Source organism: Schistocerca serialis, chromosome 4 (assembly GCF_023864345.2).
Source record: "Schistocerca serialis cubense isolate TAMUIC-IGC-003099 chromosome 4, iqSchSeri2.2, whole genome shotgun sequence".
In the NCBI taxonomy this organism is placed as follows: domain Eukaryota; kingdom Metazoa; phylum Arthropoda; class Insecta; order Orthoptera; family Acrididae; genus Schistocerca; species Schistocerca serialis.
This window is the reverse complement of record NC_064641.1, coordinates 152011193-152038350: the sequence shown is the minus strand read 5'-3', so window position 1 is coordinate 152038350 and position 27158 is coordinate 152011193.

Below are 27158 nucleotides of genomic sequence, written 5' to 3'. Positions count from 1 at the left end.
CCACATGCCACCACATGCATTTGTTCAACTAAAGCACAGGTTTTCAAATTTTATTAACGTTTGCTTTCTGAGCGAACATGCGCCTGATGACCGCAATGAGGCTTTGGTGTACCTTATTTACGAGAAAGGAGATAAATCACAATGCACAAACTAACAAGGAATGAGTCAACTAAACTCCTGCTACGAACTGTATGCTAAAATTACAGTTAAGAGATTAATATCAATAGCTGAATCAAGTATGTTAGAGGTACAACATGGTTTCAGAAAATGTCGATCGTGTTCTGGCTGTATTTTCGCTTTGGCACAAATAACCGACAAAAGAAGGCAATTTAGATTGCTAACTCACCAACTTACTATGTTTTTATCGATTATTAAAAGACGTTTGACGACCTAAAGCGGAAAATACTATGGGAGTAACTTAAGGAGCTGGAAGTTCCAGTACACCTTATTATGGCATTTCAGTCATTGTACACAAATAATAAAATAAGGATCCGCACAGTGATAAATGGGAGAGAATCTGCTGATATCAATCAAGGAGTCAGTCAAGGTTGCCCACTATTCCAGGTCCTTTTTAATGTTTATATTGACGATATTCCTAAATGTTTGATATTATTAAATGACATTTTAAGAAATAATAATTTAAATTTTATGATCTTACTGCTTGCTGATGATCAGATTATAATAGTAGAATCTGAAGAAAAGGTTCAAATTTTAGTACACAAATTGGGTCGAATTGCTGCGAAATATGGAATCCGAATGTCGAAAGATAAAGCAAAAGTGGTAGCGTTCCACGGATTGAAACTCATAAGAGCCAAAATTGTAGTAGACGGATAAATAACCGAACAAGTAAGAGAGTTCAAATATTGAGTGTGCTATTTTAAATTTCCCAAGTCATAAGATATAGAGCTGAAATTGGCCAGATTCAGACAATTCTGTTGAACTATTCAACGTACCTTAAGACGGAAAGAAGCACTAATTAAAGTCTACAAACTAACAGCGTACTTTTGATGCTGCGCGGTAGCGAATGGTGGACAATAACATATGATCAATTACGACGAATCGAATCATGAGAGACGAAGTTCCTTGTCTTTCTGGTGCGGTATTCATTGTTTGATCAGAAAACAAATACCCCTATTAGGCAAGAACTGAACATTCAATCTATTACAAATATAATTGAAAAATACCGACTAATTGGAAAGGCCATATCAACGTTGGGTACAGCGGTGCTATTCCATTCATTTCAACTGCAGTCCCTATATAATATGACACGTATCTTTTTAAGAAATCAGTCAATGTAATAAAATTATGGTATTTTAATTGTCAGTACATTCCAGTATATAAAAGATCGAAATTCCTTCACAGGTACAAAGTATTAAACAAACATCGGAAGAACGCAGAAATCACTAAATATAAAAATAGTGGGACCATTCCAGCCAGTCAAGAGTCTAGTCCGCCCATTGTATTTCAGTGTCAAAATCAAAATCATTTTCCACAGGTAAATCTTTTTCGTCCCTTTCCACCCACAAACACCTCGAGAACCATGCAGTACATTGCTAGCACTTAATCCAGAGGGGCTGTCTGTAACAATTGCTGCTGCTTGCTTCATATCTTCCTCGGACCATGAAGCACTTGCCCTTTCCTTTTGTATGGTTCAAATGGCTCTGAGCACTATTGGACTTAGCATCTGTGGTCATCAGTCCCCGAGAACTTAGAACTACTTAAACCTAACTAACCAAAGGACATCACACACATCCATGCCCGAGGCAGGATTCGAACCTGCGACCGTAGCGGTCACGCGGTTCCAGACTGAAGCGTCTAGAACTGCACGGCCACACCGGCCGGCTCCTTTTGTATGTATGGATTATCTGAAAAGAAAATAAGAAAACGTGTTCTCTAGAATTTCGCAGTACAACTAATAATTTAACTGAGAACAAGTAGCCGCACGTGTACGGGCGAAATAGCCCAATGTGCAGACATTTCTAAATTCGCGGCAAATCAGGTCTTTGTGAAAAAAGCCAGCAATATCTGTTGGTACACACTCTGCGTAGCCAATGTTCTTATACAAGTAACAATAAGAGTTTAAAATGAACATTATCGTGCTTGGTACACCTTAATTTGTTACGATGTATTCGTTAACTGTGGCAAGAATCCATTACAATTCGCTTACCTCTTCTGTCCTGTCAGTAACGTAACAGCAAGCACTCTTACTGCAACCACATGCGACGACATAGAGATACTGGCACACAATGAATTCAAACCGTCCTCATTCTGTGAGGAGTTAATTCACTGTTGCAAAATTTCGTATTTAAGGTGGATTATCCTTGCGTGCGGAATAGCCCCACTGTACCCTATGTCTAATGATGGAACAACTAAAGCGCCAGTACAATGTAATGCAGCCGATAAGAGAAACGTTGGACGTCCCTTAAAGAGCTGACATGGACAGTTCTGAGGCGGAACAGGCCAATAGTCTTATCCTTGAAGACGATGAAGGTGATCCTCGACAAGGGCGTATATCTGATTCCTCACTGAAGCGCCAAAGAAACAGGTACACCTGCCTAATATCGTGTAGGGCTCTCGTGAGAACGCAGAAGTTCAAATGGTTCAAATGGCTCTGAGCACTATGGGACTTAACTAACCTAAGGACATCACACACATCCATGAACGAGGCAGGATTCGAACCTGCGACCGTAGCGGTAGCGCGGTTCCAGACTTAAGCGCCTAGAACCACACGGTTATGGACTCGACTAATGTCTGGAGTAGTGCTTGAGGGAACTGCCACTATGAATCCTACAGGTCTTGTAACCTCCCCCTCACTTATCGACCTTAATGACGGTGAAAAATTAAACCGCATGTACCTAATGGAAATTTTGGAAAAAGCAATCGTCACAGAAGTCAATTTGTCGGTAAAGAGGGAGGAAAGGGTTACATCTAAATGAAAGGAAAAATGCCAATGAAACTGGTGAAATTAATTTTGAAAAGGGGTAAAGTTAATAAAGAAAGTAAATGTGCGGCCGTTACGTTAACAATTAACTACCGGTAATTAGATATTTGAGATTTGGGGGAAATTACGGTCGCCAGTCCTAAGGACAATTACTATAGTAACTGAAAAAAGAAAGGTTAATACACATATAATTAGCACTAGAAGCGTGGCAACTGAAGGTTGACACGTGTAGTGTGAAAACTGAAAGTTTGTCAGAAGTAATAAATTTCGCTACACTCTGACTTCATTTAGCAAAAGAATTAATAAAACCGGAAAATCGAAAGTTAATTTAGTGACTGAAGTTAATAGTGAGCTTTCTTTCCGAAGCACATCGAAATTCAGTAAAATAAGGTTAGTCTTGGACTACCTCAACAATCATTTCAAAAGCAACTTGAATCTACGCAATTTAGAAATAAGAGATTTAACTTTGAACTTGAATTAAATGATTCTGAACAATTAACAATAGTAAAATTTAGTACGTACCAAGCTGAGCAGCAGTCACAGGTAAGCTAAAATACGGTAACAAAACTCGCACTCTTAATATGTGCTTGTGTAATCTAAATACTGTAGCCAGCTATGAATACTTTAACTGAACTTCGAAATTAAAGCAGTGAAATCGAATTATATTACTTTAATGCTGGCGTTTGAATTTCAACGACACTCGGGTTCATTTCGGAAAAGGAAGGGACCCTGCTTGGCAGTGCAATTGGGACAATGAGCGACAAAGGTTCATGCTAAGTTGCTGTAATTTTGTGATGCAACAATTTTAAAAGTTTGAAAAGCTGAGGTCTGCCGTACAGTTCTAAAACTTTACGTGCTTCCAGTCTTCCTTGTTGGTTGATTGAAGGTTTGAAGCCGTCGATCGAGGAGGTGGCGACAGTCACTCATTGTCGGCCGTCGCTGTTGCAGAAGCTGGATGTTGGCGCACCTTCTTCTCGACATGGTCACCAGACGAAACGGGCTCTTGATGTGCGCCAGCTAATGCTTTCCGTCCGCGACACCATGTCAGAAACTATCATCGCAAGTCGAGCGCAATTACATGCTGCTAAACCCCGAAAGCGCGACAACTCGCGGGAGCTTCACACAACACACCTGCTCCACTGCACCACCCCAGCCAGACCCCTTCTGCTCAGCCTGCGCTCCACGCGGCAGAGTTAACACTACCAAAGATCCTAAACACTTTCGTTCTCCACAAGACCTATCGATGTATTCGTTCGATAGTATAGTTTTCCCTAGGCCAGACCCAGCGTATAAATACAGATAATATTCACAAAACAAACCAATTATACATCGACATAAATGCATATATATACAAATAGTAAAACAATTACAATATACAAAGACACAGAAATGTTACAACATCAGGTAACAAAATAAGGAAAATAATTTGCAGTGCAATAGATGGAAATAGGAGGATATGCATTTCCGGCGTTACACGTGCCCCACTTTGTCTGAGGATGTTCGTGTAACCTAAACAGACTCAGAAAATGTCCCAAAAAAGAAACAGCGGAAATGCATGTGCTCAAAACATCAATAAAATTTAGTATTCGTCTAATTAAGCATAAATCAATTTTTAGACCACAATAATTGAGTGGAGACACTCCTAATCTTATTCCACTCTGTCATCTTGCACAAAAGAAAAACAGGTTGACAACATATTAAAATTCATAGAAAACATAGAAAATGGTCTAGCTATTCCAAAATCGTCAAAATTCGTAACACTATCAGGAAATGAAATACTATTTACAAAATTAATCAGAGTGCATGGTCATGAAAAACAGGTATATCAAAATACGCAAATTAATAATTAATTACATAGAATACGTATTTTATATACTTTTCATAATTAATATTCTCGTCATGAGAGTCCAATTAACGCTAAACAAGAAAATAATATTCCGTAGATCGAAAAAACCATAAATATTGACAACAGGATTCTTTCACATTAGCTGTCCGAGAAGAAAAACAACTCCGCCTTCCGTACCCGCAAGTACAAATAATGCCGACAGCGGCACAAGAGCCGACAGCGGCTCCGCCTCGCCAGTATTGTTGCGCCCGCCTGTGCGGCACGCTTGATCTCACTCGCCCTTGTAACGGCATTTCCAGAACGTCCATTTCACTGAATTCTTTCGGAAAAACTCACTCCCGAGTAATCTCAAGGAGTCCATTAACACTATCACAGTGGATAACTCAACACTGTCCATCATCATACGCATGTACTAGCCTGAAACTTAAAACTGCGTTTAAGTACATCGGCAATGACTAGTAAAACACACATTCATGAAATCTTACAGCTAGTTACAAAATCATATTTACATTCCTTAATCTACAGGCAATACTGACCTTACGACTTATCTTAGAAGAAAGATTAAGGAAAGGCAAACCTACTTTTTTAGCATTTGTAGACTTAGAGAAAGCTTTTGACAATGTTTACTGGAATACTCTCTTTCAAATTCTAAAGGTGGCAGGGGTAAAATACAGGAAGCGAAAGGCTATTTACAATTTGTACAGAAACCGGATGGCAGTTATAAGAGTCGAGGGACATGAAAGGGAAGCAGTGGTTGGGAAGGGAGTAAGACATGGTTGTAGCCTCTCCCCGATGTTGTTCAATCCGTATATTGAGCAAGCAGTAAAGGAAACAAATGAAAAATTCGGAGTAGGTATTAAAATTCATGGAGAAGAAATAAAAACTTTGAGGTTCGCCGATGATATTGTAATTCTGTCAGAGACAGCAAAGGACTTGGAAGAGCAGTTGAGTGGAATGGACAGTGTCTTGAAAGGAGGATATAAGATGAACATCAACAAAAGCAAAACAAGGATAATGGAAAGTAGTCTAATTAAGTCGGGTGATGCTGACGGAATTAGATTAGGAAATGAGGCACTTAAAGTAGTAAAGGAGTTTTGCTATTTGGGGAGCAAAATAACTGATGATGGTCGAAGTAGAGAGGATATAAAATGTAGGCTGGCAATGGCAAGGAAAGCGTTTCTGAAGAAGAGAAATTTGTTAACATCCAGTATTGATTTAAGTGTCAGGAAGTCATTTCTGAAAGTATTCGTATGGAGTGTAGCCATGTATGGAAAAGAAACATGGACAATAAATAGTTTGGACAAGAAGAGAATAGAAGCTTTCGAAATGTGGTGCTACAGAAGTATGCTGAAGATTAGATGGGTAGATCACATAACTAATGAGGAAGTATTGAATAGGATTGGGGAGAAGAGAAGTTTGTGGCACAACTTTACCAGAAGAAGGGACTGGTTGGTAGGACATGTTCTGAGGCATCAAGGGATCACCAATTTAGTATTGGAGGGCAGCGTGGAGGGTAAAAATCGTAGAGGGAGACCAAGAGATGAATACACTAAGCAGATTCAGAAGGATGTAGGTTGCAGTAGGTACTGGGAGATGAAAAAGCTTGCACAAGATTGAGTAGCATGGAGAGCTGCATCAATCCAATCTCAGGACTGAAGACCACACCAACAACAACAATCTACAGTGGCTCAGCTGAAAACTTAAATTAGCAGCTTGGATTTTTCAAATGATTATTAATCAATTCCTCTTAAATCATCCAGTCAAAAATATTTACTAATTAATTACAACTTCTTTAATGTCCTCTTGGTCAGGCAAAAGTATGGCAATCTAGCAAACCTTAAATCTTACACTCTATATTTACATACTGTACAAATTACCCATTGTGTGGTATTAATCGATCCTAGGTTAGTACAATTTCAAGTCTACAATGTTCCGTATACCTAATAGTTTTCCAGAGCTTGGATACTCTAAGCAATAAGCATTTGTGTGAGGTATACCAATGACTTTATATGGTCCATTATAAACAAACTTAAATTTAGAGATTTCATTGTCTATCTCGCTAGATTTCTCATGAGCTTTTACAAGTACTAAGTCTCCGATTGCAAACTTAGCAAAACGCGCTTTAGCGTCATGACGACGTATGCGAGCATCGGCTTTTAGCTTCATTACATCTCGCAAACGATCTTTTTTCACACCAATACTAATGTCAATCCGTGGAGGGAATTAGATTATCTCTTCCACTAAACTTTTACTTCTGTCATCCAACAGGATTTCGTCTGGAGAAAATCCCGTAGATTCACGTCTCAAGGTGTTCATAATTCTCTCAAATACTGCTACATATTTGCCCCATGCCCTATGGTTGTGATGGCAATAGGTACGGCAAAGTCGGCCTAGCTCGCGCATATACCTCTCAGCGGGATTCCGAGCCGGACAATAAGCTGAAATATGGATCACCTCGACCCCAGTATTTTCCATGCCTTCATTCCACAATTTAGAAGTAAATTGTGCCCCATTGTCTGATAGAATCGCCTTGGGCTTACCAATATGAACAAAATAATCGTTCACAAGTTTGCTATAGACCGCTTTGGATGTAGCTTTCCTAATAGGGTATAGTTTGATGAACTTGGAAATATGAAACATCCTGGCAGATTAAAACTGTGTGCCCGACCGAGTTATGCAAGGTTCGCAGAAGAGCTTCTGTAAAGTTTGGAAGGTAGGAGACGAGGTACTGGGAGAAGTAAAGCTGTGAGTAGCGGGCGTGAGTCGTGCTTCGGTAGCTCAGTTGGTAGAGCACTTGCCCGCGAAAGGCAAAGGTCCCGAGTTCGAGTCTCGGTCGGGCACACAGTTTTAATCTGCCAGGAAGTTTCATATCAGCGCATACTCCGCTGCAGAGTGAAAATCTCATTCTGGAAACATCCCCCAGGCTGTGGCTAAGCCATGTCTCCGCAGTATCCTTTCTTTCAGGAGTGCTAGTTCTGCAAGGTTCGCAGAAGAGCTTCTGTAAAGTTTGGAAGGTAGGAGACGAGGTACTGGCAGAAGTAAAGCTGTGAGTACCGGGCGTGAGTCGTGCTTCGGTAGCTCAGTTGGTAGAGCACTTGCCCGCGAAAGGCAAAGGTCCCGAGTTCGAGTCTCGGTCGGGCACACAGTTTTAATCTGCCAGGAAGTTTCATATCAGCGCACACTCCGCTACAGAGTGAAAATCTCATTCTGGGAACTTGGAAATAGCTTCTAGCACTACTAAAATGCAGGCAAAGTTTCCTGACGACTTGGGTAAAGGTCCGTACAAGTCCGTGCACAGTAATTCACTTTGGTATCTACTTCGGATACTAAAGCCTTTAAAGTTTCCACCTTCTTTTGATCCTCATTTTCCACTAACTGAATTTGTTCCGTCACCTTATTCTCGATGATCGGAGCAACTGCTTCTCCTACACGTTTCTCGATTCTGCTAATTTCGGAAGAAAAACGAGTATTTATGCTCGCAATTTCCGCCTGAACGCCCATCATTTCCAGTTTAAGATTATCGATTTCAGTAATAATCACAACAATATCTTCTTGGATTTTATCAGCTTTTATGTTAACAACTCCAACATTGTTGTTAACAACATCAATAGCTTTTTTCTGATTGTCTAGCTTTCGTTCAATTTTTTCAGACTGAGCTACTTGCTTGGCAGCCTGAGCTTCTTGCTTGGCAGCCTGAGCTTCTTGCTTGGCAGCCTGATCTTCTTGCTTGGCAGACAGAGCTTTAATTTCTGCCGATTGACTCTTGATTTCGTTAATCAAAACATTCAATAAATCAGTTAAATTCCAGGAAACTACCGGTTTTACTTCTGTAGCGGCTTCCTCTTTAATTGTCCCCCCGTATTCGTCATCAAGGGATTCAGATTTGATTTTCGCTTCCGATTCCGAAACGTTTTCTAAAGTTTGGAATTCCATTTCTGCTCTTTGTTGCGTTTCGGCGGTCGCGTCTTTCATGCTAGCCGCCTGCCCCTGAACAATGGGTACCGCGGTGCGCGTTTCCCACTGTTCAACCGATTGTTCCGTATCCAAGTCTACCAAATTTTGGCGATTGTTGCCTTCACTCATTTTAATAATTTTAATATAAATGCCAAATCTCAAAGCTATTTAGGATTCCTCACACTAATATTCTCACTGACGTATCGACCATTTCGTAACCAGTACTATGTTACGAGATTTGCACAATGCAAAATTCGTGTCCAGAACAAACTCAAATTCGAAGATTGTCCTGTCACCAGGTCGCCACGTGTAACCTCCCTCACACTTATCGACCTTAATGACAGTGAAAAATTAAACCGCATGTACCTAATGGAAATTTTGGAAAAAGCAATCGTCACAAAGTCAATTTGTCGGTAAAGAGGGAGGAAAGGGTTACATCTAAATGAAAGGAAAAATGCCAATGAAACTGGTGAAATTAATTTTGAAAAGGGGTAAAGTTAAGAAAGAAAGTAAATGTGCGGCCGTTACGTTAGCAATTAACTACCAGTAAGTAGATATTTGAGATATGGGGGAAATTACGGTCGCCAGTCCTAAGGACAATTACTATAGTAACTGAAAAAAGAAAGATTAATACACATATAATTAGCACTAGAAGCGTGGCAACTGAAGGTTGACACATGTAGTGTGAAAACTGAAAGTTTGTCAGAAGTAATAAATTTCACTACACTCTGACTTCATTTAGCTTTTACAAGTACTAAGTCTCCGATTGCAAACTTAGCAAAACGCGCTTTAGCGTCATGACGACGTATGCGAGCATCGGCTTTTAGCTTCATTACTTCTCGCAAACGATCTTTTTTCACACCAATACTAATGTCAATCCGTGGAGGGAATTTGATTATCTCTTCCACTAAACTTTTACTTCTGTCATCCAACAGGATTTCCTCTGGAGAAAATCCCGTATATTCATGTCCCAAGGTGTTCATAATTCTCTCAAATACTGCTACATATTTGCCCCATGCCCTATGGTTGTGATGGCAATAGGTACGGAAAGTCGGCCTAGCTCGCGCATATACCTCTCAGCGGGATTCCGAGCCGGACAATAAGCTGAAATATGGATCACCTCGATCCCATTATTTTCCATGCCTTCATTCCACAACTTAGAAGTAAATTGTGCCCCATTGTCTGATAGAATCGCCTTGGGCTTACCAATATGAACAAAATAATCGTTCACAAGCTTGCTAAAGACCGCTTTGGATGTAGCTTTTCCTAATAGGGTATAGTTTGATGAACATGGAAAAAGCTTCTAGCACTACTAAAATGTAGGCAAAGTTTCCTGATGACGTGGGCAAAGGTCCGTATAAGTCCACGCACAGTAATTCAAAGGCGTCGTTAGGCCTTATACTTTGCATCGGACCACGACTCGTAACCTTCAACTTCTGACATAAATCTCAAGTTTTCACTCTGTCAGTAACGCGTTTTAACATGTTGTTAAAATGCACTACTTCACTCAGCTTTTCCGTACATTTCTTTGGTCCACAGTGACCATACGCCAAATGGTAGTAGTCTATTATTTCCGTGATGAATTTTGTGGCCAGCATACCCGCCAAATATTACTATCTTCACCCTTACATATGTACAAGATATGATCGTATATCTTGTAATACTTCCTTAATTTCTCTCCTTCTGGACTCCTTTCGTCATATCGGGCTTTCACCATATTTAAACAACCATCCTCGTTCTGATGACGACGTAGATTCTTACAGATGTTCACTATTAATTTGCGTTCCTCAACTTCTTTAAAATAGCATAATTTGACCATTCCATCTGACTCATCTTTCAATACATCTTGATTAGACTCGGGCAACCGCGACAGCGCATCCGCAACGCAATTGTCGGTCCCTTTTACGTAACAGATGTCATAGTTAAATTGCTGTAAATACAGCGACCACCTAGTCAGTCTTTCGTTAAGTAGTTTACAATCTTTCAGATAAGTGAGCGCCTTACGGTCCCATAGGTAACCCTTGAACTTCTTGAATCCCCACACGATAGCGAGACACTCTTTCTCAGAAATCGTGTAGTTTCGCTCACTTTTTGATAAAGTTCGACTCGCGAACGCTATCGTCCGGTGTTCCTTATCCTCTACTTTACCAACGTCTTGGAACAGTTCTACCCCCACCCCGTAATTCAGCGAATCCGTTCCCAGATGGATGGGTAGCGATAAATCAGGATGAAATAGTATGTTAGATCTTAACAACTCGTCTTTTAGTCTCTCGAAAGCGGCCTGACACCCGTCAGTCCACACAAACGGAACATTTTTGCGTAAGAGGTTATTCGAATTTTCGTCATTAAACACTTGTCCTTTTACAAATTTACGGTAAAATCCTGTGAGCCCTAGAAAACTTTTTAACTGTTTCCTAGAGTTGGGTGGAGGACAATTCCTTATTGCCTCTAGTTTCTCTGGGTCCTTCGTAATACTAGCAGTGGTAATTACATGCCCTAAAAATTTCAGTTCCTGCTTCACAAATTCGCATTTCTTTAGCTTTAGAGTCATTCCGCCACGGCGCAATGCTCTAAAAACTTCATCTAACAAGTCACAATGGTCATGCCATGTGGCATTGGCCAACAATAGGTCGTCAACATATACAGTTAATCTTGAACTCAAAGCCAGTCCTAGCACTTTATCTAGGGCCCTGATGAATACGGACACAGATATATTAAGTCCAAACGGCAGTACTCTATACTGATAACACCTGCCCGCAAACAAGAAGGCGGTGTATGGCCTAGATTCTTCTTAGAGTTCTATTTGCCAGTAACTAGCCGTCAGATCGAGGCTAGTCATGAACTTAACGTCATGAAAACGTTGCAAAATCTCCTCCATACTCTCTGGTCTGTCTGTTTCACGTTGAACGACCCTATTCAACGTACGTGCGTCACTCACAATACGCACACTACCATCCCGTTTTCCTACAATGACCAAACCGTTATTGTATGGACTCGTACTTATTTCAATCACTCCCCATTCGATCGTCTTATCTATCTCCCGTTGCACTGCTTCCTTTTTGGACAGCGGTATAGCATACGGTCTCACGAAGAATGGTTCGTGCGGAATTACATGCAACTTGCATTTATATCCTTCCACAAGTCCCGGTTTGTCTGAAAACTCACTCTTATTCCTCATTATTACTTCATACAGGCCTCTTCTTTGTTCGTGTGTTATGTTTGACACACCGTCTACAATACTTTCCAATTCACTTTCTACACTATTGTCAATACCGAGATTCCTCGCATTACAGTAGTTCGAATTCATACCTACATCAATACCATCCGGCCAGTTAACAATGTGTATAGGCTGGTATTGCCTATGCACACCGTCTCCTGCCTCGTCAAAGCTAACTACTATTGTTTTATCTTGTGACGTACATGTCAAAGTTTTGCTTTCGCAATTAATCACTGCATGGTACTTTAATAACCAATCTAACCCGATAATTACTTCCGTAGTTAAGTCTGGCACGACGACAAACTCTTATTCAAATCGTGCCCCACATATCTCGAAGTTGACAAAAATCTGTTTTGTGACCGGTTTACTGGCCTTCCCAGTAGCACCGATAATTTTCACTCCTGTTACTGGCATAACTACGATGCCGGGTCTGTCTTTCAGTAACTCAAATATTTTCCCAGATACAGCACTCAATTCTGCACTGGTGACGATCAACACGTTTAGTTGTAGGTCGTGCATATTAACAGACACTACTACCTGTCTACACTTGTCCTCGGCTGTTTCTTTATTTTCCCACAGTAAATCCTCGTCTATATCAAGATCATTCCAGAAAAAACCATCCGGCTTTGATCCTAAATCCGGCTTATCTGGCGGCCTTTTCAGCTTCTGTTCACATACAGTTTTAATTTCAACACGTTTGTCCTGAGGCTTAGTCTGTAGCTTCGCCTCCAATATCGAAACCTTTTCCTGTAACTCGTCAACTAGTGAGTGTTGCTTTGCTATCAATTCACTAATTGTCACCTTCGTTGATTACACTTTGGTCAGATTGATCTCATCTGCCAATCTACCTGGAGGAATGTGCCCAGTAGTATCTGCAATTACTTCCTCTGGATCTGCGCAACCCACACTGCTACCGTCTGACCATATAACGTCAGCTCTAACCTCATACACGTTCCAATCTACGTGCTTTTCTACCAATCGTGTCCGGCTATCACTAAAATTTTCGTAATCTTTCTCCTTAATACTCTCGCAATGTTTAAACTGGAGGTTTGCGTCGGATGGGTCGGCTACTTCTACCACTAAAACTTTCGGTAAGGTCTGCCGGTTAGGGTCAGAACTCTCCGTTACTACTTCAACATCTAACTCCTGCGGGACGAAACACGACGAATCTTGCTCGTGCTCCCCATTAACATCAACTGTTTCTGGTAAAGTCTGCCGGTTAGGGCCAGAACTTTCTATCATTTCACAAACACTATCATCCTGCGGGACGAGACGTGGAAAATCCTGCACGCGCTCCCCATAAACACTTCTCCCATAAAGGCCCCTATAATCTCTTAGTTCGTCGTGTAAGCGACCGAACTGCCTTAACCAGACCTCATCCCTCTCTGCATCCCCTCGCTCGATGACGGACGTTTTATCCGACATCTGATCTTCTCTCAACACTTGCGAATCATTCTTAAACTCAATCTCCAGTTCCGCTGTGGGTATTACAACTGACACTTTATAATCGATCTTCGGAACACTATTTAAATTGTTCTCACTGACAGTGAATGTACTTTCTACTGTCGTATATACAGCTGATCTACTACTTGTGGGCGCACTCCTTTATCTTAACACTGGCACACTCTCCCGCCGTTGATTATTCCATACGGAATTTTCGTAACGACGACACCTGGCTTTTCTCTTGTTATTGGGCCTCCAAAATTTCTCCACGCCCGGTCGGCCCCTCACCGGCGCGGCTAATGGTTTCCCTGTCTCGTCCCAGCAGATACACTCCGCGGATGCTGCTGAGGCGGCTGATCATACCCTCTGGCGTTATTACGATTCTGCGAAGCCCGTATCACGCTAGTATGATACTGGTTTCCGTCATTCCTGTTATTATTTGCATTGTACCGATTGTCATTACGGCGCGAACCACTATTGTTACTGCTGCCATGGTTGCGGTATGCATTATTCCCATGGTTATCGTTGTTGTGGTTCCCGTTGTCGTTACCACGGCCTCTACCAGTGTCGCGATTATTGCGCCAATTGTCTTCGTCCTCAACTCTTTCCAGGAAATCATTGATTGTCTTGTAATTGCTTCCTACGTAGCGTTTTGTATCATCTGGAAGCTTCTTGTAGAGTTCCCAGACTATTTCGGATTCCGTGCGGCGATCACGCACTTCATCGAGCCGCGCGAATTCGCATCGAAAGGCCTCGATACCACAAATTCGCGCCAGACACTTTGCTGTTTTTGCTCTGACCAGTATTCAGCCAGAAACAAATTCTTAAACTCGTCAAAAGTCAGGTTTGTAATGTTGAGGTTTAAGCCCCAAAGCTTGACATCACCAGCCAACACATCAATAACCGCATTAATTTTTCTCTCATTAGTCCATGATCTGGGTAAAACTCTTTCACAATTTTTAATGAAACCCGTCGCGTGTATACCGCCTTTTTTCAAGGGGTCGAACCGCTCCTCTTTCGTCAACAATTCCGAACTATGTGCACAGATTGGCACATAGCTCTGTTTTTCGTCAAGTTTCTTTTCTAATTCCGACACTCTCGTAATTACTTGGCAAGTGGTTGTCGCAAGCGTTTCTACTTCCCTTTTTTTCTCTTCGCAGGTATTAGCCTGCTTCGTCACTTTGGTATCTACTTCGGATACTAAAGCCTTTAAAGTTTCCACCTTCTTTTGATCCTCTTTTTCCACTAACTGAATTTGTTCCGTCACCTTATTCTCGATGATCGGAGCAACTGCTTCTCCTAAACTTTTCTCGATTCTGCTAATTTCGGAATAAAAACGAGTATTTATGCTCGCAATTTCCGCCTGAACGCCCATCATTTCCTGTTTAAGATTACCGATTTCAGTATTAATCACAACAATATCTTCTTGGATTTTATCAACTTTTGTGTTAACAACTCCAACATTGTTGTTAACAACATTAATAGCTTTGTTCTGATTGTCTAGCTTTCGTTCAATTTTTTCAGACTGAGCTACTTGCTTGGCAGCCTGAGCTTCTTGCTTGGCAGCCTGAGCTTCTTGCTTGGCAGCCTGATCTTCTTGCTTGGCAGACAGAGCTTTAATTTCTGCCGATTGACTCTTGATTTCGTTAATCAAAACATTCGATAAATCAGTTAAATTCCCGGAAACTACCGGTTTTACTTCTGTAGCGGCTTCCTCTTTAATTGTCCCCCCGTATTCGTCATCAAGGGATTCAGATTTGATTTTCGCTTCCGATTCCGAAACGTTTTCTAAAGTTTGGAATTCCATTTCTGCTCTTTGTTGCGTTTCGGCGGTCGCGTCTTTCATGCTAGCCGCCTGCCCCTGAACAATGGGTACCGCGGTGCGCGTTTCCCACTGTTCGACCGATTGTTCCGTATCCAAGTCTACCAAATTTTGGCAATTGTTGCCTTCACTCATTTTAATAATTTTAATATAAATGCCAAATCTCAAATCTAATTAGGATTCCTCACACTAATATTCTCGCTGACGTATCGACCATTTCGTAACCAGTACTATGTTACGAGATTTGCACAATGCAAAATTCGTGTCCAGAACAACCTCAGATTCGAAGATTGTCCTGTCACCAGGTCGCCACGCGTAACCTCCCCCTCACTTATCGACCTTAATGACAGTGAAAAATTAAACCGCGTGTACCTAATGGAAATTTTGGAAAAAGCAATCGTCACCGAAGTCAATTTGTCGGTAAAGAGGGAGGAAAGGGTTACATCTAAATGAAAGGAAAAATGCCAATGAAACGTGTGAAATTAATTTTGAAAGGGGGTAAAGTTAATAAAGAAAGTAAATGTGCGGCCGTTACGTTAACAATTAACTACCGGTAATTAGATATTTGAGATTTGGGGGATATTACGGTCGCCAGTCCTAAGGACAATTACTATAGTAACTGAAAAAAGAAAGGTTATTACACATATAATTAGCACTAGAAGCGTGGCAACTGAAGGTTGACACATGTAGTGTGAAAACTGAAAGTTTGTCAGAAGTAATAAATTTCGCTACACTCTGACTTCGTTTAGCAAAAAAATTAATAAAACCGGAAAATCGAAAGTTAATTTAGTGACTGAAGTTAATAGTGAGCTTTCTTTCTGAAGTCTTGGACTACCTCAACAATCATTTCAAAAGCTACTTGAATCTACGCAATTTGGAAATAAGAGATTTAATTTTGAACTTGAATTAAATGATTCTGAACAATTAACAATAGTAAAATTTAGTACGTACCAAGCTGAGCTGCCGTCACAGGTAAGCTAAAATACGGTAACAAAACTTGCACTCTTAATTTGTGCTTGTGTAATCTAAATATTGTAGCCAGCTATGAATACTTTAACTGAACTTTGAAATTAAAGCAGTGAAATCGAATTATATTACTTTAATGCTGGCGTTTGAATCTCAACGACACACGGGTTCATTTCGGAAAAGGAAGGGACCCTGCTTGGCAATGCAATTGGGACAATGAGCAACAAAGGTTCATGCTAAGTTGCTGCAATTTTGTGATGCAACAATTTTAAAAGTTTGAAAAGCTGAGGTCTGCCATACAGTTCTTAAACTTTACGTGCTTCCAGTCTTCCTTGTTGGTTGATTGAAGGTTTGAAGTCGTCGATCGAGGAGGTGGCGACAGTCACTCATTGTCGGCCGTCGCTGTTGCAGAAGCTGGATGTTGGCGCGCCTTCTTCTCGGCACGATCACCAGACGATACGGGCTCTTGATGTGCGCCAGCTAATGCTTCCCGTCCGCGACACCATGTCAGAAACTATCATCGCAAGTCGAGCGCAATTACATGCTGCTAAACCCCGAAAGCGCGGCAACTCGCGGGAGCTTCACACAACGCACCTGCTCCACTGCACCACCCCAGCCAGACCCCTTCTGCTCAGCGGCAGAGTTAACACTACCAAAGATGCTAAACACTTTCGTTCTCCACACGACCTATCGATGTATTCGTTCGATAGTATAGTTTTCCCTAGGCCAGATCCAGCGTATAAATACAGATAATATTCACAAAACAAACCAATTATACATTGACATAAATGCATATATATACAAATAGTAAAACAATTACAATATACACTCCTGGAAATTGAAATAAGAACACCGTGAATTCATTGTCTCAGGAAGGGGAAACTTTATTGACACATTCCTGGGGTCAGATACATCACATGATCACACTGACAGAACCACAGGCACATAGACACAGGCAACAGAGCATGCACAATGTCGGCACTAGTACAGTGTATATCCACCTTTCGCAGCAATGCAGGCTGCTATTCTCCCATGGAGACGATCGTAGAGATGCTGGATGTAGTCCTGTGGAACGGCTTGCCATGCCATTTCCACATGGCGCCTCAGTTGGACCAGCGTTCGTGCTGGACGTGCAGACCGCGTGAGACGACGCTTCATCCAGTCCCAAACATGCTCAATGGGGGACAGATCCGGAGATCTTGCTAGCCAGGGTAGTTGACTTACACCTTCTAGAGCACGTTGGGTGGCACGGGATACATGCGGACGTGCATTGTCCTGTTGGAACAGCAAGTTCCCTTGCCGGTCTAGGAATGGTAGAACGATGGGTTCGATGACGGTTTGGATGTACCGTGCACTATTCAGTGTCCCCTCGACGATCACCAGTGGTGTATGGCCAGTGTGGGAGATCGCTCCCCACACCATGATGCCGGGTGTTGGCCCTTTGTGCCTCGGTCGTATTCAGTCCTGATTGTGGCGCTCACCTGCACGGCGCCAAACACGCATACGACCATCATTGGCACCAAGGCAGAAGCGACTCTCATCGCTGAAGATGACACGTCTCCATTCGTCCCTCCATTCACGCCTGTCGCGACACCACTGGAGGCGGGCTGCACGATGTTGGGGCGTGAGCGGAAGACGGCCTAACTGTGTGCGGGACCGTAGCCCAGCTTCATGGAGACGGTTGCGAATGGTCCTCGCCGATACCCCAGGAGCAACAGTGTCCCTAATTTGCTGGGAAGTGGCGGTGCGGTCCCCTACGGCACTGCGTAGGATCCTACGGTCTTGGCGTGCATCCGTGCGTCGCTGCGGTCCGGTCCCAGGTCGACGAGCACGTGCACCTTCCGCCGACCACTGGCTACAACATCGATGTACTGTGGAGACCTCACGCCCCACGTGTTGAGCAATTCGGCGGTACGTCCACCCGGCCTCCCGCATGCCCACTATACGCCCTCGCTCAAAGTCCGTCAACTGCACATACGGTTCACGTCCACGCTGTCGCGGCATGCTACCAGTGTTAAAGACTGCGATGGAGCTCCGTATGCCACGGCAAACTGGCTGACACTGACGGCGGCGGTGCACAAATGCTGCGCAGCTAGCGCCATTCGACGGCCAACACCGCGGTTCCTGGTGTGTCCGCTGTGCCGTGCGTGTGATCATTGCTTGTACAGCCCTCTCGCAGTGTCCGGAGCAAGTATGGTGGGTCTGACACACCGGTGTCAATGTGTTCTTTTTTCCATTTCCAGGAGTGTACAAAGGCACAGAAATGTTATATCATCAGGTAACAAAATAAGGAAAAAAATTTGCAGTGCAATAGATGGAAATAGGAGGATATGCATTTCCGGGGTTTCAGGCTGTCCATAAATACGTAAGAGTACGAGCAGGTGGTGATCCTCTTCTGAACAGCACCTTGCAAGGCATCCCAGATATGCTCAATAATGTTCATCACTGGGGAGTGTGATGACCAGCGGAAGTTTTTAAAATCAGAAGAGTGTTCCTGGAGCCACTCTGCAGCAATTCTGGACGTGCGGGGTTTCGCATTGTCGTGCTGGCATTGCCCAAGTCTGTTGTAATGCAGAATGGACACGCAGGTGATGAGACAGGATGCTTACGTACGTGTCACCTGTCAGAGTCGTATCTAGACGTATCAGACGTCCCATATCTCTCTAAAAGCACATGCCCAACATTACACGGCCTCCACCAGCTTTAACAGTCCCCTGCTGACATGCTGGGTCCATGGGGTTCACGAAGTTGTCCCCATACTCGTACACATCCATCCCCTCGATACTATCTGAAACGTGACTCGTCCAACCAGGCAACATGTTTCCAGTCATCAACAAGTGTTGGTGTTGATAGGCCAAAGCGAGGCGTAAAGCTTTGTGTCGCGCAGGGGTTACAAGAGTGAGCTTTCAGCTCTGGAAGCCCACGCCGGTGATGTTTCGTTGAATGGTTCGCACGCTGACAATTTTTGATGGCCCAGAATTGAAATCTGCAGCAATTTTCGGAAGGGTTGCACTTCTGTCACATTCAACGATTCTCTTCAGTCGTCGTTGTTCGCATTCTTGCAGGATCTTTTTTCGCCAGCAGCGATGTCTGAGATTTGATGTTTTACCGGGTTCACGATATTCGCGGTACACTAGTGAAATAGTCGTACGGGAAAATTCCCACTTTATCGCTTTCCTCGGAGATGTTGTGTGCCACCGCTCGTGCGCCGACTATAACCAACACCGACTCAAAGGAAGACATCGGCGCTTGTTGGTGACATCACGTCAGCTAGGCACGGCGAACGCCAGGTCTGTTGCAGGCAGAAACGCCTGGGCTTGCTTGTCACTGTAAATCTCTTATTTTTGGACAAAATGTTAGGTATTTTTTTGGATTCTGCAGTTTTATTTAGATGAAAGATTTTCTTACTATCGTAAAGCTACAAATGAAGATCATAGCTCTGTATCACTGAATCCTGTCGAAACAAACGTAGATCAATACGAGAAGATGCTTTGCCCCATTGCAAGCTTCGGAAATTTTACATTCAAGTAACTATATATACTTGATCCATTTTGCTATCGCAACTTACCCCAACTCCCTTACAATGAACTCGTTTCTTTTATTTATTTATTTATTTTCGTTTGTCATCGTCACTGGAAATGTGAACTAATTTACATGCGTAAATGTCCAACTGTTGCCAGTAGTTAGATTACAGTCGTTTTCAACGAAAGGAATTCTAAACCGGAAACAAAATAGCTTCATACATCGAAGATACTGCTGACCTTAAACTTTTTTAAACATGCACATTAGAAAAGGTAAATATTCTCCTCTTGCAACTGAAAGGAGAAACTTTATAAGATAAAAAATTTTATTTGATAAAACAAGTATCTCTCTTTTGCCTCTTCTTCTGTCCCCCACCCTCTCCCCCAAAGTGTACAATCGCAAGATATTTCATTAACATTCAGTGCTCCTCACCTCATAGTCAACCAAGATACTTAAAGAAGAGCAGCAATATGTTCACAGTTTCTTCTAAAAGCAACCCACTACAAACGTAACATCCTCAGATTTACAAATAAGGTAAAGAAGCACGAATTCTGTTGCTGCTGGACCATGAAGTTGTTTTTGTATGTCAATCCTTAAAACAAGTGGAAATTTAAGTTCAGGAGTACACTATTTGTAAAGAAGTGTAATGAATTGTACAATTAATTGATTGCAGTAATTTCTCAGAACAATGTATGTTGGTCAACTACCGCCAACAGTTTCACATTTTCCTGTGTCAGAGAGGGAGACACCACCATTATGAGTATGCCTGCAACAGACCAGGAGTTCGCCGTGCCTCGCTGACGTGACGTCACGAACAAGCACCGAGGCCTTCCTTTGAGTCGGTGTTTCTATAACACCGCCTTCAAACTCACTTAAACCTTGACAACCTGCCGTTGTAGCAGCAGTAACCGATTTAACAACTGCGCCAGACACTTGTCTTATATAGGCATTGCCGACCGCAGTGCAGTATTCTGCCTGTATACTTATCTCTCTATTTGAATACGCATGCCCATACCAGTTTCTTTTGCACTTCAGTGTATAAACATATGGAAATTGCGAAGAGTTGCCATTTTGGCTAGCGTGTCTACAAAAATTAGTGGATGAATGTATGAGCGTTAAACGGTTCCGTTGTTATGTTCCCTCGTCCAGATACCGCGCACTCTGTAAATGCAGACAGAAATATACCCTCAGCGTGGCGGGAATTGTAGCTGGGCCGATGCCCTCCGTGCGACCCAGCTTTACGGTTTGTAATCCCGCGGCGCAGACCGCAGTGTGGCGGCAGCCGTCTGCTTCTGCTGGGTGCTGGGTGGCGGGTGCGGACAATGCGACGTTAATGCGGTGTGTGCCGGCGCCGCGACGCCCCCTCTCTTATGGTAATGAGGCGCCGAGACGCCAGGCGTCCTGACGGAGAACGCAGCGCACGGCGCTCCACTCTGCGCCTCAACGCAGCAGACAACGATGACATCACAGCTCAGCTTCCTCGGTAACGCTTCTGGTCCCGTAGTGGAGCAGGCGTGCCACAGCTGTTTTTCTGTTTCTTCTACGACCCGTCTTGAAAACCTAAAGGTCAATTTCGTAAATAATTTTACTTATTCGACTAAATCAATTTTACCCTTCCAAATTACTTTCCATTACGTATTACATATTTATGGCAGCGTTCGTAATGGATTAACATTGCAAAATCACGAGTTAATGTACACACGAAATTAATCCTTACGAATGTGAAATGCTGGTGCATTAATAACCGTTGCAGCCGACAGGATGCTGAATTCAAGTATGCAAACGTGCAAGCATTGTGTTTCACAGGTGACGGATGTCAGTTTGGGGGATCTAGTTCAATGCCTGTTGCACTCGCTCAGTCAATACAGGGTCGGTTAACGCTGGTTCTGGATGACGCTAGAGTCGTTGTTCGATGATATCGTATATGCGCTGGACTGGAGACCGACCTTGGGATCGAGCAGGCCAAGGCAACATGTCGGGATTCTGCAAAACATCTTTGCTTACAACATCGGACTGGTGGAAAACGCTGAATCGTCCCTTCAGAAAAATTATTGAATTACTGTGCTGGTAAACCCCTTACGTTATTTGATTTTCAAACAGCTGAGCAGAACTGAACGTACTCAGACATTTCGCTCTTTACTTATTCTGATCAACACAAAACTGATACAATATTTTTAGCGCAACACAATCTGATTTTCAAAAGTCCCTACAAAAGAATGGCTCTGACTAACAATAACCTATACCTTTCATGAATCACTTACCTTACAAAAATCTTCGTTACTCGAACTACTGCAATACAGCGAGCGCCACTACTGCCAGCTAAATAAATGATTCAAACTACTGAAGGGACTAACTGCTGATAGGCACAGTTAGCAAATGAAAAATTTTGATAAAGAACAAACAATGTATTTACCTTAATAGTGTTCAAAAGTCATTATATATATATCAATTCACGACATCCAGTCTTACAAATTTACTGTCTCTGATGAACACATGTCCAGATCATCCGCTCTCAAAACTCCGCCATATCTCTCCCCACATCCACCAGTGCTGGCGGTTCACCTCCAACTGCACAACGCTGCGCACTGTTAACAGCCAACTGCCCAACACTACAATAACGAATATTACAACAATGCCAACCAGCCACAGACTGCACACAGCACAGCCAGTGATTTTCATACAGAGCGCTACGTGGAGTTACCAGTATAAAAACCTAAACAGCCTACTTACATAGCCCCCATGCTCCCCACAAAAAATTTCACAAAATGTTTTGGGCAGTGGCCAATACAGATTGGAAAATTTTTTCGTAATTACAATAACAAAGATATCAAATGCACACACTTATTGATACACTGTTCGTCAAAAGCTAAAATTTTCTCACAGTCCATAAAGACAGTCCTGATCATTCATCACAGTATTAATTGCAATTTTATGCACAAAGTCTGAGCAGTAAAAGAAAATACACACGGAAGTAGTGGATTTCCACGCAGTCTTGAAGAAGTAGTCTTGAAGACAGTGCTGACTCTTGACATGCAGACAGGTAATGGGCCCCAACACAGCAAACCCACAGCAGAGTCAGTCGAAGTTGAATATTGGTAGGTAGGTCATCACAGAGCAGATCGCTGTAGTACTGTTAGAGATTATGGTATTGGTGCAGACCCACTGCAGTCCTTGAGTCATCAAAGGTGTAGACACACTCATTCTTTTATAGGGATTTTTGAAAGTCAGATTGCGTTGCGCTAAAAATATTGTGTGTTAGTTTAGTGTTGATCAGAATAAGTAAAATGCGAAATGTCTGAGTACTTTCAGTTCTGCTCAGCTGTTTGAAAATCAAATAACGTAAGGGGTTTACCAGCACAGTAATTCAATAATTTTTCTAAGGGGACGTTTCAACACCTCCTGGAATGCTATTCATGACTGGCAGCACAACAGGCCCAGACAGCAGACTAGTGTACAATTTTGCAGTCAGGGTGTATGGGATAACCATAAGAGTGCTCCTGCTGTCATACGAAATCGCACCACAGACCGTAACTGCAGGTGTAGTTCTAGTGTGTCTAACACGCAGAGATGTTGGTTGCAAGCCCTCAGCTGGTCTCCTTCTAACCAACACACGGCCAGCACTGGCACTGAGGTAGAACCGGCTTTTAATCAGAAAACACGTCATATCTCTACCCTGCCCTCCAATGAGCTCTCTCGTTACACCACTGAAGTCGCAAATGGCGGTGGCTTATGGTCAATGGAATGCACGCTCGGAGCTGTCCTACAAGTAACCGATTTGTAACAGTTGGTTGAGTCACTGTGGTGCCATGTGCTATTCGAATTTCTGCTGCAGATGCAGTACGATGCGCCAGCGCCATACTCCGAACACGACAGTCTTCGCACTCGTGACACAATAAAACACTTACAGCCGTCCTTATGATTTATTTTATTTTGTTGCAACCAGTTTCAACGCTTCAGTGCGTCATCTTCAGGCCTGTATGCATAAAACAGTAACGATACCATTGTCTACTTATCAGTCAAGTTACATAGGAAGAGTTTAAAACAGAATGAGAAACAATGGTAAGATTCTACAAGTGAATTTACACCGAACATTGACAGAACGAACAGATACATTCATTGTCATATATCTAAAATATACCATCACGGATTTCCACTCAATACATTTTACAATTATACTATCTATTAAAAACTTCTTTAAATACTATTAATGATTTTTATTGGACAGTCGGACATACATTATCTGCACAACTCTGAAATGACCTACTTTAAGACAAAATAACTGTAGAAGGTGATGAATGGAACGAAACAATACTTCACAAACAAGTAAAAAGGACGAACATGACCTATGTGTCCTGTCAAAGTATAAAATAGTTAGTTGTACACAGATGAGGGGCATAAACTATGTCATATCTCCAAAATGAACGTCCAAGACGTGTTATAAACCGAATGTAGGACCCACATATGTAGAATGTATGAAAGACGCCCACGAGGAAACAGTTCATGATGCAAACATTCGCCGGCCGGTGTGGCCGAGCGGTTCTAGGCGCTTCAGTCCGGAACTGCGCGACCGTTACGGTCGCAGGTTCGAATCCTGCCTCGGGTATGGATGTGTGTGACGTCCTTAGGTTAGTTGGGTTTTAGTAGTTCTAAGTTCTAGGGGACTGATGAACTCAGATGTTAAGTCCCATAGTGCTCAGAGCCATTTGATTTTTTGCAAACATTCATGTGCGAATGCATCATATATCGTGTACTGCCATGAAATACTCACACACAGGGCTACTAACTAGCCCGCAAGGCTGCAGTGTATCATAAAGGATGACTCAACAATATCAGGAAAGCTTACTAAGTAGCACACCGCTCAAGAAGTACTCATGTGTGTTAAACATAAGTGATCACGAAGAAATAATTGAAATTATAGTTATGAGTAAATGCATTGTAATCAGTACACACTTAGATCTTCCGATGACATTGAAACCAAAAGCCATTACATGACAGTAATTGTTTTTATCGAAAATTTCCAGTCATTCAAATCGCGTCCAAGTCAAGCCACATTATTAATTGACCAGTGAGAAGGCCACACATCATGCTCATAATTAAAACGTAAGTAATTATAATTTTTCTATCAGACGTAAACTGTGACAGCAACCTATATGTTGGCAATACATACACTATTACAACAAAAACACTGGCAATGTCTCGAGTAGTATGTAGTGGAACTTAAGGTAATGTAATGCAAATCTACGCGAAATAGAAGACAGGTACAGATTCAATGTGTCATATATGATTAAAGTAATTGCATGTTACAGAAAGCGACATTTAACATACACAGTTCTACCATCAAACACTTAACTAGAGGGTAGTGGCAGCAATGTTGACGTCAGCTTCCTGACCAGCAACCCACTCGAAAATTACACATATGTATGAACCTCAAGTAAACAAGCAAAAATACAACAAAATTTAAATCGCATATACTTATGAGTAAATGTATTGTAACCGACACACACGTTGGACTTTGAACTATATCAAAACTAAAAATCATAGCGATATAATCAAATTTCAATAGAGCCATACTGGCCCTACATATCGTCACACAAACCAATCTATCAATTGACTAGTGAGGAGCCCACACAACATGCCAATAATTGAATAGTAAGGGAATCCTATACTTATGCTTGATGTGAGACTGTTAACTCTCTGTCGTGCCACCTGGACATTTGGAGCCAGTTCTTGCGGCCGAACATTCTCGTGAATACCGATACCAGAAATCAAGTACAGTGGCTACATTCCTGCCATGTCTTTCTGGAATATCACAGAAGGAAGATCCAGCTTCTCGAAACCCTACTACACGACCTCGTTCAAACTCAGTGACGTGTTGATGACGACGTCTTTGTCGCCTTGAAAGCATTCTTGAGTAACATCATCTCAGCACGTCCAATATCAAAGGTAATTGACGATTATTTAAAGCAAACCCGATCTGCATCCTCATAGTGGTTCTACTAGTGCCACTCTTATCCAACTGGCTTGAAATATGAGTAGGCATCAACTTTCAGATGCAGAAACACGCCTATCAGCTTTCGTTTATGTCGCACATCTCCTTCTTGGAGTTTTGATCTTTTTTTATTGCAGTGTATTTTCTTTATTTCTGGAACAGATAAATTCACATTTATGGTGAATATGGAGGGTGGGGCATCATTAAAGTACTGGTTCTGGGCAAAAATTAACGAAAATGCTACAAAGCGTGACCAGGTGCAAGGAACACATACGCTTTACATTCATATTTAACCTCACTTCACGAGCAAACACGTCTTATCGATCAGAATGCTTCCACTGGGGCAATTGAGATATACCATAATATACGTAAACTGATGTTTTATCACCGGTTATGCCACATTTCAGTAGTTCTGCATCGTTGTTGACTTCACCCAGCAACTCCTGCGCAAAATACATTCGTAGTTGCTTTGTTTGAAATTCAAAAATTTTGGAACAGACAGTGCTGTCACTCATCGCATCGGTAAAACAGCCAAAAGAAGTTCATGGCATGAGTCAACAGATATGACAACATCATCGTCGGCTTCTCTGATCGTGAAACAGCGATCATTCATTATCATTGCTCTTACTTTTTCCACGATTTGTAGTGTACTGGGGCGTCCATTGCGTTCGTCATCTATAGTATTCTTCGAAACGCTTATACCACTCGCATATCCATGATTTACTCATACTAAATTCACCAAAAGCAATATTTAACGTTTGTAAGACTTCCTACACTCTGTGCTGTTTTTATAGCTAAACTAAAACGAAAGTCCTCTCGAACGGGCCATGAAGGTCCAACGGTACCGATCGGCCGCCGTGTCATCCTCAGATCACAGCCGTCGCTTGATGTGGATGCGGAGGGGCATGTGTTCAGTACACCGCTCTCCCAGCCGTATGTCAGTTTACGAGACCGGAGTCGCTACTTCTCAGTCAAGTATGCTGTTCTTATATCCATATTTAATACAACTTTTCTGATCACTTTTTACACGGAATAAATACCATCGAAAACATATAACGCTTTTAACACCTGACAACGCTAAATGTCCGATATGGTTAACTCTGTAAAGACACTTTCTGACATTTTTACCGTCACAGCAAGGAAAAATGGCGTGACTCTAGTGCAAGACACTGAATTAGTGAGAATTTTCAGACCTCACCTGCATATGAGTATTGCATAAAAGGCGACGGCGACATGCGAAAATTTCTGTCGGACCGTGACTCGAACCTTGATGTTCTTTTTCGTCGTAGGCTGGGCGGGTAAAAGGACTTGCAAAATTCATGTAAATTTATTGATACAGAGATACAGAGTTGGGTTTAGTGTTATTCTGTAGGGAAACACATCAAGTTTCTTTTACCATAAACTAAAGATGTTGTGTGTGGCTTACCTTGTTTATTCTGCACACATCCCATCGGAAGT